At 39.8% G+C, this 18,128-nt stretch overlaps 1 protein-coding gene across 1 annotated transcript in view; it reads right to left on the bottom strand.

The window, feature by feature from the left end:
- The window catches only part of LRRC8C (leucine rich repeat containing 8 VRAC subunit C), a 96,668-nt gene extending 79,064 nt beyond the window's left edge, over positions 1-17,604 (bottom strand). Inside the window, exon 1 of the mRNA XM_050806424.1 lies at positions 17,368-17,604. The gene's annotated coding sequence lies outside the window, so the exon portion shown is untranslated. The remainder of the gene's footprint in view (positions 1-17,367) is intronic.
- Positions 17,605-18,128: the final 524 nt, after the last annotated feature.

Below are 18,128 nucleotides of genomic sequence, written 5' to 3'. Positions count from 1 at the left end.
CCTTCTGTCATAGAGAGTAAGTCCTCTGGGAGAGTGGCTTTCTTTTTAATCCCTTAGAAAGCCAGTGGATCTGGTGATCTGCACCCAGTGTGGTCCTCTTTTATTTTTCCTTTGATCCATCACTGAGAGCCTTGTACCTAGTGTGGTTTTAAATGATAATGCAAGACTGATCACAAGGGGTTATCTGACTAAACCTTCAGGCAAGACCACACTAAACCCATGACAGAGAGCCCCAACTCTGTTCTATTTTTAAGACATCCCAGAGACCCAGCCACTATGAAAATTTGTGAGAAGGTTGATTACTTGAAGCTTGAAAATTATTATTTTTAACCACCAAAATCTTTGTGCAGCAGGTTACACTTTTATCTCTTTCCAGAAGACATGCAAAATTGCTCTTCAGATTCAGTTAGAGACCTTTTCATACCCCTGGAAGTAATTACTAACATTTTCCTGGAACCCATCTTAGCAGCAATATCTCAATTCCTTTCATCTTTCCCACATAGATCCTGTTTTCAATGCTCTAACCCACTCTCTGATGGTCTTCTGATTCTTTCCCCAGTGTTTTATCTTCATATTTCATTGTGTATCTAAATTCCAACAAGGTATGAGTTAGAGTGGCATCAAAAGATTCCTACAGTTTTACTTTTCTTTTACTGCACCCCAGCACTCCAGCGTATGCTTTTTAAAATATACTACATTGCCTTGAAAAAGAAAAATAGTCCCAAACCTGTTTGTGTGATATTACTTACAACTTCCTCTCAGAAAGAAATGAGTGCTCCTGATAAAATGCTTCAGTAGTTGATTCTCATGAACTTTAATGACACTAGGACTTATTTTGGGAAATCAGATATGACCCATGCAGTTGACCAGCTGTCAAACAAGAATTTAGTGACCTTTAGCAAAATATTGTTTTCTTTTGATGTCAAATCTAGTGATTTTTCTAACCATTCTCTTTTACTACAAAATGTCCCTATCAAGAGCAAATCTCTGAATTAGCCTACTAACAAACTCCTCCCTTAGAGCAAGTTTAGTATAAAGCTTTAACACTAACAAGTAACTTGTCAATTTTTTTAAAAATGCAAGGATCGGCTGGGCGCGGTGGCTCAAGCCTGTAATCCCGGCACTTTGGGAGGCCGAGACGGGCGGATCACGAGGTCAGGAGATCGAGACCATCCTGGCCATAAACTCTTTCCTATAAACGGAGGGAAAGAAAATACTTAGGGTTTATAAATCATATGTGGTCTATGTTGCATATTCTTTCTTCTTTTTTTTTTTTTTTTGAGATGGAGTCTCACTCTGATGCCCAGGCTGGAGTGCAGTGGTGCGATCTCGGCCCACTGCAAGCTCCGCCTCCCGGGTTCACGCCATTCTCCTGCCTCAGCCTCCCGAGTAGCTGGGACTACACGTGCCCGCCACCGCGCCCGGCTAATTTTTTGTACTTTCAGCAGAGACAGAGTTTCACCGTGTTAGCCAGGAAGGTCTCAATCTCCTGATCTCATGATCTGCCCGCCTCAGCCTCCCAAAGTACTGGGATTACAGGCGGGAGCCACTGCGCCCGGCCTATGTTGCATATTCTTTTTTAAAAATTTAAACAATTCTTAAAAAATAGAAAAGCCGATCTCAGCGAGTGGGCCATACCAAAACAGACTGCACTAACTCAAACTGCATGGGCCACAACTTGTCAATTCCTGTTGCAATGGTTCTCAGAACTCCCTTGGAGACTTGCTTACCTCAAGAGAAACAGAGTTACTGTCAGCCTCCGGATCAAGGTACTTCATGGCATATATGCTATTGTTACCCATTGTGTTATGCTTCTTGATCGTTGGATTTTTTGTTTTTTTCTCAGATATGGCAATTTGAGCACTTGAATGTCAATTTCTAATGGCCATCTGAAGTGACTCCCACTCTACTGGGCTTAAAATGACTTGCCATCTAAGTTGAGAGCTTGGAGAGCTGTTTGAGCTCTAAGAAGTGGTTGAACTTGGGGTTGGAGTTAAAACAGGACTCTTCCCCCAGGGGGAAATCAGAGCAGTATTTGATATTGGAGGGATGTAAGTATGGAAGTGTAGAACCCAAAACTTCTGTTCCTGGAACCCATGTTCTAAGGTTAAGGATTTCCACCACCAGTGTTTTGTATTTGACACATTCCATGGCTTAACATTTATTATATTACTAAGAAACAACCAAAGCCCTTAAAAAGAACATTTAGGATAAACAAGTGTACATTGTTTCAAAAAGTATCCAAAACTTGGAAATGAAGGAAAGACAGAGCAATATATCCTCTCAATGTAATACTGAATAATTATTTAATTGGCTCACTCATGGATTATTTGGGGAAATATACTTTTTTTTTTTAACTTGCTAATTTCTACTGATTAAATTCCAGTCTTGTAGATTTTTGGCTGGTAGAAAAGAAAACTCAAAACATTATGGGTTTTATTTCCCTGAAGGACATTACCTAGTTTTACATCTAGCAATGTTATTCTAACATTCCTTTCGAAAATAATTCCTTGAACACTCTTTGCACCAGTTTTGCCATCCTGCTGGCTCCCTCATTTATGAGTTAAATAAATCTTTTACTGTTCATTCTATATTTAAGAGTCATGTTTAACTTTCTGCAAATTATCCTATGAAACATTCACAGAAATCTTAAGCTATTTTGTGTTTTGCCTGAAGTGGGTTTGTGTATATATTTGTATCGGTATTTACATTTGTCAAACAGTTAAAATTGTATCCTATAGGAATGGGTTCAGAGGTTTCCTGTACATTTGCCTGTATCTGTAAACAGTTATTTATAGCATTCTGTATTTTTGGTCAGTGAGTCCTTTGAGTACCTAGGACTCAACTACTAGAATGAGAGCTTCTCACTTGCTTAGAATGCCTCTGAAAGTTAAGAGGTCACAAAAGATTGTCCTGTGTTTTGAAGAACATCTCATTAAACAAATGAATTCACTTTGAAACAAAGAGAGGAGGGGAAATCTGCCTGGGTGATTTCACAGGTGTGTGACAAGAAAGAGTTAAAGGAAATTTCTGCCAAGTCTGGGTGACAGTGAATTAAAAGAATATCTCTAAATAGACCTAAACAGATAGAATCGACAACCTGTCAAGATAGTTCCTCTGCCACCACCCTGGGCAAAAGAGTAGTGCCTGAAAGAATGTTTCAAGGAAAGGTGTTTTATTTACCTTCAGGAGGTAAAATAACTTTACTTCCTTCCAGAGAGAAATTAGCATGACTGTGAAGTCTTTCAAATAGACAGAGTTCACATTTTCTAGACAGAAGCTAATAGCAGTTATTTATATCTAGACTAAGAAAATCTTAGTATCTTTTCCTGGACACACCACAATAAGAGGGGAAAAATGCCCAGAAGGAATGTTTGGAGTTAATGGATGGTGTACAGGTCGCTAAGGATAAGGAACAAGAACAACAAAAATGCAACTAGCTACCCTGTCAGCTTTCAGCACCTCTTTCTATATTTAACTAGAACTTTCAATCCAAAATGTAAAGAGATTTACTAGTGCTTTAATAGTACTTTGCAAACAACCCTGAATTAATTATATAAAATTTGAAGTTCAATTGATATTCCAGTAATGATTAATGCTTAGACAAATTAGTTTGTTAAACGTCATTAAAAAGACAGTTAAATGCCTTAGCACCGATTTTATTTTAGTTAGGGATAGGATGCAAAAATCATACCTCATTTACATCACAATGTCAAACACAGAGTTATCATATTACCCAGAAATTCTACTCCTAGGGGAATATCCAAAGGAATCGAAAACAGGTACTCAAATACATACACATGAATGTTCATAAAAAACTATTTACAAAAGCTAAAAGGTGAAAACAACCAAAATGCCCATTAACTGATGGATGGATAAACAAAATGTGGTATGTTGAGACTATGAAATATTATTTGACAAAGAAAAGAAGTGGGGCACTGATATATGCCACGACATTAACGAACCTTAAATATATGCTAAGTGAAAGAAGAAAAAAACACGTATTTTTGATACCACTTACATGAGCTGTCCAGAATAGGCAAATCTATTGTGACAAAAATAGAGTAATGACTGTTTAGAGGCTGGGAGAAGTAGAGGATGAGAAGCAGGGGTAATAGCTAATGCATAGATGTTACTTTTTGGGGTGATAAAAATGTTTTAAAATTAGATTATAGTGATAGTTACACAATTATATAATTATGTTAAAAGCTATTGAATTGTATACTGTAAACAAATATGTGGTTTGTATATTGTATCTCAATAAAGCTGTTAAAAATGTATTGTAGTTTGCACAATTCATTGATGTATTTTGGTTCACCCTATCTGTTCTCTGACACAATGTGTATTAAACTAGAAGATATTAACTTCCTTATATTTATCTCATAGGTCAGATGGTTGGTTATTATTTATACTAAAAATTTAAGACTGTAGATGTACCCAACAATGAATTATAACTAGTGTCTGTTCTTTAATGGTTGTAAATGTTAGGCAATGTTGCAGTAATGTTAAATCATGGGATGTTGTATTTCTCTTATAGGCTTTGAATACGAACAGTAATTGTATTATTTTAAATGGTAATTTGAATTGTAATTTAAGATAATTAATTTTAAGACAGGGGTTAATATTAAAATTAGGAATTTAATGAATAGTCTTTGGCAAAATACTTACACAATAGTTTTCACCTACGTATTAGATTTATAAACATATTTTTGTTCTTCATAATATTCAAATAAGACTATAATCTTATTTCATAACATGCTTTATAAAATTAATTTTATTTATTTTTGAGACAGGATCTTGCTCTGTCACCCAGGTTGGAGTGCAGTGTTGCAAACATAGTTCACCACAGCCTCAGCCTCCTGGGCTCAAGCCATCCTCCTGCCTCAGCCTCCAGAGTAGCTGGAACCACAGGCATGAGCCACCATGCCCGGCTAACTTTTTTAATTTTTATTTTTTGTAGAGATGGGTCTCACCATGTTGCCCAGTCTGGTTTTGAACTCCTGGGCTCAAGTGATCCTCCCACTTTAGTAATTTTATTTTAAAAACTAACGTTTAACACCAAAAATTGTCACACACCATTGTTTGGCCTGTGTGATTTGTACGAAAAATAACACATATTGAGATAAAATTAATTTTTTTGAATTAGCTAAGTAGGATAGGTAACTGGTAACTCAAAAAGAAAAATTATTTTCCAGATGGCCTTTTCTAGAAATAAATCTGTAAAGTTATTTACTTACCATATATTGTACCCAGAGAGCAAAAGTTACATATTTTTTCTCACCCAACCCAAATGTGTTCTTTCAGAAGGGGCAAGTCAATTTTTTTCCAATCATTTTCTCTCTATTGTTCAGATTATATTATTTCTATCGATACATGTTTAAATTCTCTGCTCCTTACTTTGCTACCTCCAATTGCTGTTAAGCTCATCCAGTGGATTTTTCATTCTGGAATTTCTATTTTACTCTTTTTCATAATTTCCATTTCTTTGCTGAGAGTTCTCATCTGTTAATTCATTATGACTATATTTTCTTTTCACAATACTATAACAGCAGTTTTAAAATTATTATTTGCTAACTCTAACATTTGGATCATCTTGGAGTTAATTTCTATTGACTATACTTTGTCTTGATAATGAGTTACACATTTCCTGTGCATTTTCATGCCTACTAGTCTGATTTTATCCTGGATATTCTGGATGACATATTATGGAAGCTCTGTAGTCTATTATTTCCCTTTGAAAAGTACTAATTTTTAGCTTTAGCAGGCCATTAATTTGGTTATACTGAAACTAAACTGTCTTCTCTAAGGTGGGCAGCAGCTAAAATGTCTGCTCAAGCATTTTAGGCTTCCTGCTGCTAAGGGGTTTAGGCTTACACGGAGCCTAACTCCTCTCATGAGCATTTCTGGGGTCAGGCAAAGATCTGGTAAGAGTTTATATGCAGATTTGGGGGCAATCTCTTTTATGTGACTTTCCCCCCCTAGGATTTCCCCTTCACTTTCTAACCACAGAGCAAGGCTCAAACTCCACCTTCAGACTTTTCAAGTCAGTATGACTGCAGTCTACTCAGGTATGAGAGTTAGTAGCTGTAGACCATATGGACTGGGTACTGGTTTCAGGAGAAAAGCCATAATTTAAATCTCATCCAGTGGAGTCTCTTTCTGGCCAGGATCAGTTCCCCTCCATTTCTACTTGCTTTGGTTTCATTCCCATGCCTTTAAATAGTGGGGTTTTGTCTGGGCACTGTGGCTCATGCCTGTAATCTCAGCACTTTGGGAGGCCACAGCAGGCAGCGAGTGCAGGCAACATGGTAAAACCCTGTCTCTACTAAATATACAAAACATTAACCGGGTGCGGTGGCACGTGCCTGTAGTCTTAGCTGCTCAGGAAGCTGAGGTGGGAGAACTGCCTGAGCCTGGGAGGTGAAGGTTGCAGTGAGCGGAGATCATGCCTCTGCACTCCAGCCTGGGCAACAGAGCAAGACCCTGTCTCAAATAAATAAATAAACTAAATAAAAAACAGTGGGGTTTGATATTTTGGTCAGTTTATAATTGTTATAAACTCAGGAATTAATTGATACAAAGCTATCCCACCATTGATGTTTTATTTTTTGAGAGGTATTTGATAAGCCCCTGTTTTTCTTCTTAGATTATTATCTCTAATCCTTAATTTAGTAGGTTATTTCAGTGCATTTGTAGGCTATATTTTTTAAAAACTTGAAACAAAAAAATTGTAACTTAAACATCTCTGATCATTGGTTATGCCTACAGCTATATCACAATTCAAATGTTTGATTGGTATATTATCAAATAGTACCATATATGTCAGAAGCCCAGTTGTAGAGGGTGAGAGGCTATATTCCTCAGAATACTACACAGCATGAGCACATGCTCTAGAATTCTGGAACTCACAAAATTTCGAGTATTCTATGACTCTGAAGGAAAATATCCTGTATGAAATGACAACAGGAAAAGCTGTGACAAAAACTAGTGAATACCCAGGAGAACATAATAATCCTTTCAAAATGGAATTTCAAAGAGGTAAACATATAGAAACATAACTCATTTTTGTTAATGATCATTTAGATAAACTTTACTTATTCTTACTGTACTTAAAAGAAACACAACTTTTTGTAGATAACTCCACTATCATGGAATCTGCAATTCTCTATAAAATGTGACATAAATAGGTTTGCCCAGTCCACAAAACTATGCAGAATGGCAGTCATTACTATACACATTGAGACCCTTTACTGTTCCTGGTAATGTAGCTATTTGTATAGGTTCATTAGTATGTCCTCCCAGCCGGACATGGCGGCTTATGTCTGTAACTCCAGCACTTCGTGAGGCAGGGCAGGTGGATTGCTTGACCTCAGGAGTTTGAGAACAGCTTGGGCCACATGATGAAACCCTGTTTCTACAAAAAATAGCTGGGTATGGTGGTGTGTGCCTGTGCTCCTAGCTACTCTGGACAGTGAGATAGAAGGATGGCTTGAGTCTTAGAGGTAGAGGTTGTAGTAAGCAAGATGGTGCCATTGCACTCTGGCTAGGATGACAGAGCAAGGCCCTCTCTCAAAAACAAACAAACAACAAAAAAGAATAGAATATATCCTCCTTCCTACTGGTATATAATTGAATAAACCTTTTTGTTTGTTTGTTTGTTTGAGACGGAGTCTCACTCTGTTACCCAGGTCAGAGTGTAGTGGCTTGATCTCGGCTCACTGCAACCTCCGCCTCCCGGGTTCAAGTGATTTTCATGTCTCAGCCTCCCGAGTAGCTGGGATTACAGACGTGCACCAACATATCCAGTTAACTTTTGTATGTATGTATGTATTTATTTATTTTTTTGAGATGGAGTCCTGCTCTGTCGCCCAGGCTGGAGTGCAGTGGCATGATCTCAGCTCACTGCAACCTCCACCTCCTGGGTTTAAGCAATTCTCTGCCTCAGCCTCCTGAGTAGCTGGGATTACAGGTGTGTGCCACTATGCCTGGCTAAGTTTTATATTTTTAGTAGAGATGGGGTTTCACTATCTTGGCCAGGCTGGTCTTGAACTCCTGACCTTGTGATCCACCTACCTTGGCCTCTCAAAGTGCTGGGATTACAGGCGTGAACCACCGTGCCTGGCCAATTTTTATATTTTAGTAGAGGTGGGATTTCACCATGTTGGCCAGGCTGGTCTCGAACTCCTGACCTCAGGTGATTCACTTGCCTAGGCCTCCCAAAGTGCTGGGATTACAGGCAGGAGCCACCGTGCCCAGCCATGAATAAACCTAATTTCTAACATGCTGTGCCCAAAGCGTCACATTTAGAGATAAATTCAGTTTGACATAAAAATCCTATTAAGGTATTAATGCTACACTACCTAAATTGTAGCAATGCACAGAACATCCTCCCGGATACTAGTCTGGTATCTACTCTAGGGCCGACAGAATCTCAACTTTTTAGGCAGTAAGGAATATAACTATCTAGCAGGATAAGAATCTGAGGAGGGTAAAATGGGTCATCAAGAAAATAGGGATACTACAGTTACAAGTACTAGAGGCAAAATCTGATAGAGATAAATTAGATACTCTTTGAGTTCTGGCCTTGGAGTAGACAAGCTGAGAGGAAAGTACTATAAAAAGTACTTCTAGTGTGAAAGAAGCAATAAAAAACACAACTTCAAGGATTTTACAAAGCTTCCACAAAGATGTTAACTCACTGGCCTTACTGGTTGTGCAATATCATATGGCAGCAAATGCGCTGATCACACAAAAAGATCGTTTAAATGGATTAATAAGCTCCTCTTGCGGGACCTTTTAAAACAAAGCATGCTAAGTAGAACAGAACACAGAAATATAGAAGCCCTACTTTATATCTATATAAGTAGATAACACTGACACTATGTTAGTTTAGATTATGCTTCGAAAATCTTCCCTGCCATAGAAAACCAGTTCAAAGTATTATCAGTGTTTATATAAATAGTGCTTGTAACTGTGACTCTGGATGTAAAGTGTAAATAAGGAATCCTAAAATCCTTATTTTAGGATTAACTCCTAAAAGTTAATGAGTAGGTACCAAATTCAATGACCCTAACACAAAAACGTAAAAGGATAGACTTTTCCTTGACCAAGACAGACCTGCAAAGACTGTCTAAATTGAGTGACTATTAAAAAAAAAAGAAAAAGTTCCTAACTTGATCAGGAACAGAACCTATTTGTGAGGTGGAATTCACAATCTCCTTCTATGAAGAAACACATATTCCTAATAATTAAGCAATTTTCTGATTAAGTTTAATAGGGAAACATTTGTTCTTAGAAACCAGCTACCTAGCCATCCAGTCAAATTGTTAGGTGTCAGTGAAAAGTCTAGTGACCTTGAACCCACATTTTTTTTAATCTAGGTTAGCTATATCTGACCATTCACTTTTCTTATCAAATTTCCCCAAGAATGAATTTTTGAATCCATCTACTACAAATATTTTACATATAAGACAAATAAAATTTTAACACATGCTCAGAAATTATTTGTCCAAAAGGTTTTTCTAACAGTTTAGTAGTTACGCATTTCCATCCCCTTAGGAATAATCTTACTTTTGCTCTAATCGCATGTTGTCTTCCTTTATCTTACATTATATTAACATATTTATTCAGCAAATATTTATTAAACCTTTGCTCCATGTCATACACTATTCTAAATACTGGAAACTACAGTAACAAATTTAATAAAATAAATACAAATGTAGTATATTTACGTCATTTGCTTAGTTTTATTCAATGTACCACCCTGTGCTTCCCTTAAATGAATTTAATTGCTTGTCTTTGATTATTTCCTTTCATTTTAATTTTATATATTTTATTTTGCCAAACTCATTTCAAATTCTTGCTTCAAAATCAAGCACTCTATACACCACAAAGTCACTTATATAAATATGACCTGCATGTTTCCTATTATGCCATCCAGATCCTCAGACAAAATTCTAAAACACCCAACTCATCCAAACCCAGACATACCTCCAGCTGCTACTTCCTCCGTTGATAACTACTTTCTGGTCACAGTTATCCACATAGCAGTGCACTAACTAGAAAGTTATGTGTGCTGGACGGTATCTCCTAACTTTACTGATAAGCATATTATACTGAACCTTGCTAATATCAAGAGATAATATAAATTAGCCTGACAATGTTTTGCTAATGAAGCCATTTTCATAGTAATTTCTCTACAGTAGTTTCCCAGAAGTTAGATTTATAGGGTATATCTTTCATATTAAAAAGATATTTGAGCCAGTTTCTAGTTTTCATAAATCTCTAAGATATTTGAAAAAGACAAGTTAGTAATTTTTGTTGATTTTGATAAGTTCTTAAAATACATAAGGACAGGCTGGGTGCAGTGGCTCATGCCTGCAATCCCAGCACTTTGGGAAGCTGAGGCGGGTAGATCATGGGGTCAGGAGTTCGAGACCAGCCTGGCCAAGATGGTCAAACCTTGTCTCTGCTAAAAATACAAAAATTGGCTGGGTTCAGTGGCAGGCGCTTGTAATCCCAGCTACTCGGGAGACTGAGGCAGGAGAATCACTTGAAGCCAGGAGGCAGAGGTTGCAGTGAGCTGAGATCATGCTACTGCACTCTAGCCTGGGCAACACAGCAACATTCTGTCTCAAAAAAAAAAAAAAAAAAAAAAAAAAAAAAATACATAAGGAGAACTGACAAGATGCATGAGTTTTCATATTTTTAGTTTATTTAGTGACTGCTACCTAGGATTTACTTTGATGTCTTAACTCATGTTTTATACGCTTGCTCTTAATTTATAATTATTTATATACTTTCTCCTGCTTTTCAATCACATATAGAAATATTTACATGTCTCTTAATGTCCCTATCAAGAAGTATGACTTCTAAGTATACTTTCAAATTTCATCATCAAAATCTAAAATAGTAGAAAAGACAATGGATATACTCCAAATAGGTAAGAAATGTTACTGTAAATTATGTCATTAAATATTTATGACATGATTATTTATTGAGCACCTATGCCCCAGACACTTTGCAAGTGCTGCAGATATGGCAGTGAACAACACAGATATGGCCTCTGCCCTTGTGGCAGTTTCAGTGTAGCTCCAAAAATTAAACAGAGAAAATATGTGTAAAAACAAATATATTTCTGGAGGTTTGAGGGTAAAGGAAAAGAATATGGTTTAAATAAAAGCTGGAAGAGATGAGGGATGAGTTGTTTTGGGGGAAGGGAGCATGCCAGGCTCCAGATGCTGAAAGCAGCCAATATATAAAGGAGACAAGCTCCTCTAGTCCTCACAGCTGCCACGATAGGCTCATGCTACCTAAAGAACCTGAGCAAAGCGCTAAACATGAGAAAGCTGAGAATTTCTTCAGAGGCCCTCTCTTCTCCTCCCCACAGATCTACTTGTTGTGAACTGAAATCTCTTAGCTATGGAACGCAGTGTTTCATAATTATAAATAAGTAGGCCGGGTGTGGTGGCTCACACCTGTAATCCCAGCACTTTGGGAGGCCAAGGCAGGTGGATCACGAGGTCAAGAAATCGAGACCATCCTGGCCAATGTGGTGAAACCCTATCTCTACTAAAAATACAAAAAAATTAGCCAGGCATGGTGGCCTGTGCCTGTAGTCCCAGCTACTCTGGAGACTGAGGCAGGAGAATTGCTTGGACCCAGGAGGCAGAGGTTGCAGTGAGCCAAGATCGCGTCACTGCACTCCAGCCTGGAGACAGAGTAAGACTCCGTCTCAAAAAAAAAATAAATAAATAAAATTACAGTTTAAAACATAAATTCTCTAATAGAGACAAACCAATTTATACTCATACAATTGATCAGTCAAAAGAATGAATAATACCACAGCATTCCAGCATAACAGAAATATATAAAGGATGTTGAATGTCTGAAGTTTAGGGAGGGCTTCCCTTCCAGGAAATAAAAGGATGCAGGTAGGGGAGGATTTGAGAGACAACTTTATGAATTTAATAATTTTGTCAATGTAAAATTGGGACTAGAAACCTTACATTTTTACATATAAATTTCAGTTGAAGGGTCAATAAAGTATGCTTTATTTGCAAAAAAAGTAATCTAGTTCCAGAGGACGTGTAAATTAAGGTATTGTATATATTCATACAAAAAATACATAGATATGTTGACTATTTTTCATGTCTTTAAGTTTTATATGGCTCTTTTGTGATTTTAAACATCATATAGAATCATGCTACACCATGTGTTCTCAATGCGGGGACAATCTTGCCCCTAGGAAAAATTGGTTGAGGTGAAGGCGGGGTAACAAAACCTTAAATAATGGTTTGTGATCCACCAAAGAGTCACAGTTCATAAACACAGTGTATCTGTGTTGTTACAACTTACGCAAAAAGGGTTCACAGACTGAGGTTAATAATCAAAAAAAGGTTGAGAAATGAAATCAGCTCCACTATGTTCTCTCTAGTGTTTCCGGCCCTAGGATGGATTTTTGTTTTAGACAAACTAATTTCCTTCTTGTTTACCTTTACAACATCTTCTGGTATGGAAAGAGCTTTTATTCTTCTGAGTCCTTAGAAAGGGTCTTTAAAGAACATATAGCTCTCCTGGATTTCTTTGACTCAAAATACTTTGGTCATCTGGAACATTTTCAGTTACTTCCCTAAGCTTTACCATATTTTTCTTAAAATTGATTTTTTGATTTTGCCAATTCTTCCTTTTCTTCTCTGAATTCTATTTTCTGAACCCATATCACTTTGTCTCTATCAATTAACATTCGGTTAGATACACCAAATGTTAGACTTACAACCATATTTCAAAAGAACACCCATCCAATACCAGAAAATGATCCTAAATGCATTCCTCAAATTTGTGATGGTATGTTATACTCCTAAGTAGGTAGTCTGGGGTTTTGTGTTTTATACCTGATATTGGAAAAGAGCTTAGACATTCTCTATCTTGTAATCATTAGGAAATTTTCAATATATTCCTGCCAAACTATGTATTTCAAACAAAGTTCTGAGATTACACTCTTGTCGCTCTGTGCTGGCCCTCGAGCAAGTGGGAGTCTGTTGCTGTGCTAGATGTCCAAGGCGACGTTAGTTTCTCTTTCTTGCCCATCTTGACCCCACAGTCTCTTTTCTACTTTTACAGTCCAAGAATGACCAATATCTAGCAGGCCTCAGTCATAAAGTATTACAGTTATGCTTCGTTTATTTTACCTCTTCCATTTTATTTTTCTACCCCTCATATGTATAGTGAGTCATATTCAGAGTGGGTCTTCTGCTTGTGCTAATTCTCCACTTCTGGTTGTAGCCTCCACACTGTGCCATGCTGAGTTTTACTTTCAGTGAAAGTGGTCTGAAATCCTCCTTGCTCATTATCTCAACCTCTTCTCTGAGGTAGGTGTTCCTTCCCCTCAAGTACATTTTATTCTTAAAGAAGTACATTTGGACCATGACCCATCTAAACTACCAAACGACTCAAATACGGTTGACATACTCAGTATATTTGCAACTTAATGAGGTTATATTACCATGGAAGCAATTTATTAACGAAACATAGCTATTTTACATGGTACCTAATGTCCAAGGCTTTGTTTAAGCATGATAGCTTTCCAGCAAATGTAATACCAATTAAACTAGTGGAGAAGCCTGGGTTGAACAAGTCTCAAGATAACAAAGAAGGTGCCACTAACAATTTGGGTGTCTTTCCTACTTACTGTAAGGATCTAAGAATATCCGATTTGTCTCTCATTCAGGAAATAGAAACCATCTGTGTATTATCCCAAGCAAAAATATAAAGAAATTTTAAAAAATCCCTGACATCAAAGAGTTTAAAGTCTTTCAAATGTATTACCTGGAAAAATAACAATTTTTTTAAAAAAATTTAAAAAGCGTTAGGAGTGGGCTGGGTGCAGTGGCTCATGCCTGTAATCCCAGCACTTTTGGAGGCGTACGTGTTGTCTGAATTATAAGTGAACTGACAAGGATCTGGAGGGAAACAGGCAGGCTCATGAGGGAGGTAGCTTTTATGCTGAGCCTTGTAGGAGACGCAGAATTGCAGCTGTTGGAGACTTGGTCAAGGGTGAGGTGTGTGGTGGGGAGAGACTGGCATTGTCATGGTACCCTGAGTGATATACAAGGCTAAGAGATCAGGAGAGGCAGAAAACAGGAAAGTATGTTTGCCAAAAAATACAAATTCTGATCCATTGACATATTGTTAGTAAAGTAAAAATAAAAAAAAATAAAATAAAAGAGTAAGAACAAAGGAAAAACTACAGAATGTGAATACATGTTTCTGACTCAAGACAACAAAAAAGGATGTGATTCAAAAGTTAAAGATGCTAAGAATCAGATTACACGTTTGTATAATCATATAAAGAGTGAATCACTGATAGCAATGACTAATCACTACATGCATGTAAAATATACATAAAGTGAAATACAGCAGAAATTTCTACCAGTGCTACAATACACTGGTGTTTATCTTTACTGAGCACCTACTGGGTGACAGAAGCTGTCCTTTACATGCACTATTACAAGTAATCCGTACAGTGATCCAGCTAAGGAGGCTTTATTAAGCCCATTATACAAGAGGAAACCAGGGTTCAAAGAAGTTGAATAATCTGAGCTCATTTGCACTCCTACTGCGCAGTAGAGTCCGAATTTGATAGCAGCTTTTTCTGGAGGCCATTCTCTTTACTCCATGCCAAACTAGAATGATTTATAGTTCAAAAGGAATCAAGTAGATTCAAGGATACCTCCATGGTTATGTAACCCTCATTAGTTGTAATATGCTTTCATGAGTGATCTGGAATTGGAGATACAGCCAACACTCCAGAAATGAAGTATAAAATCTTGGGAGTGTGTTACAGCCCATGAGACCATCATTGTCATGTCAGTGATAATAGCTGATGGGCAGGAGTAAATTGTCCGTTAAGGTTAAGCTCTGGATCAGTCATTTAATAGAAAACAGTGGCAAGAACATGGGTTTTAGAAACAGATGGCCTTGATTCAGAATTGGAATTCTGTTATACGGAAAATGCTGGGCAGAAAACTTTACAATCTCTGTTTCCTCATATAGTCATTATGGTGAGTTAACAAAAAATTTATATAGAAAAAATAAGCAGCTTTGAATAATTTTTTTAAAAAGTATATCATTAAGACTAAGGAGGCTTGACTTCATTCAGGCACTAACTTAGCTGTATAGTCTTTGGCCAAGTCAGAAACTCTGAACTTCCTTTTTTGTAAAATGTAGATGGTACCATCTACCTTAGGGGTTCGTTGTAAGAACCTGAGATAATGTGTATTAGGTATCTAGCATGCAGCTACATTATGTTATAGAAATGTACCATATTAAATCGTTAACACAATTCTTGGCAAAATATAGTTTCCACCTCATTTCATTTTAAACCTGGGCTTGCTCTATTATAATGTTATAGGTGACTATAAATAATACTATAGACTATTAAAAATCATAACAAATTGGTAAAAATTGAACACCTGGGAGTTAAACATATTTCTAACTTTGTATTGTTTTTTAAAAGATAAACTTCATGGAAATAAAGTGCAGCATTTTCATTCATTTATCTTACAGCTCCGAACGCATTATTTTCACTAAAAGCATTCCCTTTTAAAAACACATTTCACTAAAGTGCTTAATCTGAGAAATAATAGATTAGTACTATTAATAAAGGCTTGATTTTATTAATAAGAAAATTGTTAAATATGCTTGGTATCTCTGATACAATTCTTGGGTTGATGAGTCCGGTCTGTGGCCAACCTATTAAGTGAACCATGGCAAATATCCATCTTTGCAAAACTGCCCTACATCCCCCTCAAAGGCAACAAACTGACCCAAAGACAGAATTTGTTAATCACTCCAGAGGAAAGCAAACCAATAGCCCTGGCCTTCCCTATTAAAGCGAGTCATAAGAAATACAAATATCCTAGACTAAAGCTGTATACATTTAATGTTTGTTTACACACTTAACACATTGTTTATGAATTGAGCAAGTTTTGTGCAGTTTAGATTATGTTTTGGGTTTTCAACAAATTATTTAAAAATAAACAGAATGTATAAATGTATAAAAATGATTGGCTCTCGCCAGAGAGATTTTGTAGCGTTGTGCTAACCAAGAGGACTACTCCACTTTTACTCCTTTTTCGTCTAAATGACATCTTAATGACCTGCCCACGCTGAAGCCTCATCCATGCTTTGGGAAACCACCACATACCTGTCGGGAAATGTGACTGTTGGTTAAGGCTACATTTCTCACACTACCGCGAAAGAAGTATGTGACTTAAATAGGGCCGTAATTTCCTTTACCTATTCCTTCCCTCAAAGGCTGCTTTAAATGGAGGTAATTCAAGCCTCCCCGTGCCAAACGCCGGCACTCCCACAAAGATGGATTGGTTCTTATTTTTTACTTTAAGGAGGATGGGAACCTGAAAATGTTTCCTAACGTTTGCTGAGGCTTTAACATGCTTAAGGAATTTGAAACCAAGGCAAGTTTGGCCGTAACACTCCGAAATATCCGCATTAGGATGCGGGCTAGGTGTCCGGCTATCGCAAAACTACGGAGGATGCAAGGTTTGGAAGAAACTGTTTGGACTTTGCTGTATACCGGGCAGGCGTGGGGGGTTGGGGAGGGAAGAACTGGCTGAGGGAGAAAAGAAAGGCATTCGCGTCCACAGAACACATCCTAACGCTCCTGAGTTGCTAACTCCATCCCTAATCATCTCGTTGGTGGAACCAGCTGGAAAGGGAAAGATTAGCGAGCCTCGGCGTGGGATGAAGGCAGTGGTCTTGGCCTCAACCGCTGGCCTAGACACCTGGCTTCTGGGGCCCGCCCGATCGAGCTGAACCCCCTCCCCTTCAGTCCTGCAGGTGAGCACACGGTGCTCTCACGTTTCTTCGAGAAACCTTCCAATTCCTCTACCTCCCCAAAAGTGCTAACTTCAAGGGTTCGGAGGTGGCAGGGGGGTGGCAGACCGGAAAGGATAGGCCCCGGGGTCTCAGGGATTTTCGAGGTAGGAAAGAACGACGATCGCCCCGGCCACGGACGCATTTTCCCTCGCGGACCGCCCCCCGCCCCCGTGCCCAGTCTGCACGACCTGCCGCGGCCGCGCGGCGCTGGGCGCCGGGCTGGGGTCCTCGCGCGGCCGCCGGGGCTAGCGTGGATTGGGTGGGGTAGGGGTTGGCGGGCTCCTGAGCCGCAGTAGCGGATGGTTCCCGGCACCACACGCCGGGCGGGCAACCACATTCTGAGAGCCGGGGGGAGGCAGGGACGCGAGTGAGGCGGGGCGAGTCCTGGTGCGGCGCGCCCGGCAGACCGAGCGGGTGGCCCTCTGCGGGCTGCCCCTCTCCATCCCTCCGCGGATCCCCCGCCCTTACCTCCGGGCGCGAGGGTGTCGGCTGCAGAGGGTCCTAGGGAGCAGCGAGCTGCCTGGGGGTCGGGCTCAGCGGCTGCCAGCGACGGCGGGGTCTCTCGCGGGACCGCTGCTCATGGCTTGTAGCGCCAGAGCACTGCAGCCGCGGCCACGGCGGCGCCCTCCTCCTCGTTCTCTTCGCGGGCTTCCAGCCGGGACGCAGCTAACGCCCCAGCCCCGCAAGCCCTCCTCCCCTCCGCCTCCCCGGCCGCGGACGGAGCCGCCTCCAGCACCGCCCCGCGCGCAGCTGGGCCAGCGGCAGCCAGCGCCGCCCAGCGCCCGGCCCTGGGGTCGCTACCGCCAGCCGAGTCGACTCCGCGGTGCCAGCCCCGCTGTGACGCAGGCCGCGCTGCCCGGGAACTTCCTCCCCTGCAGAGACCACCCCGCGCCCAGGACCCGCCAGCGAGGGCTGCCGCCCGCCGCCGGGGGCTTTCTCCAGGACTGGGAGAGAAATCCTGTCTCCGCTTCGCGACGCGGCCACTCCCACCCCTGAGACGCCCACCTGGCGGGCTCTGCGTGGGGGGATTCGGCTGCGTCTAATACCACCTCCACCACTCATCCCTAACAATTCGCGGAAAACCACAGGCGGCTGTGCGCGCAGCGTCGGCTCAGCCACCGCAGCTCCTCCCCCGGGGTAAGTTAGAGGGGAGCAGCCACCACTAAAAATAGCCCTTCTGGGAACTCCTCCGAAGGCCAGGGTCAGGATGAAGATAACCCCTCCACAGG

This window comes from Macaca thibetana, chromosome 1 (assembly GCF_024542745.1).
Source record: "Macaca thibetana thibetana isolate TM-01 chromosome 1, ASM2454274v1, whole genome shotgun sequence".
Taxonomy (NCBI): Eukaryota; Metazoa; Chordata; class Mammalia; order Primates; family Cercopithecidae; genus Macaca; species Macaca thibetana.
The sequence above is the reverse complement of the archived record's forward strand: the minus strand, read 5'-3'. Positions and strand labels throughout refer to the sequence as shown.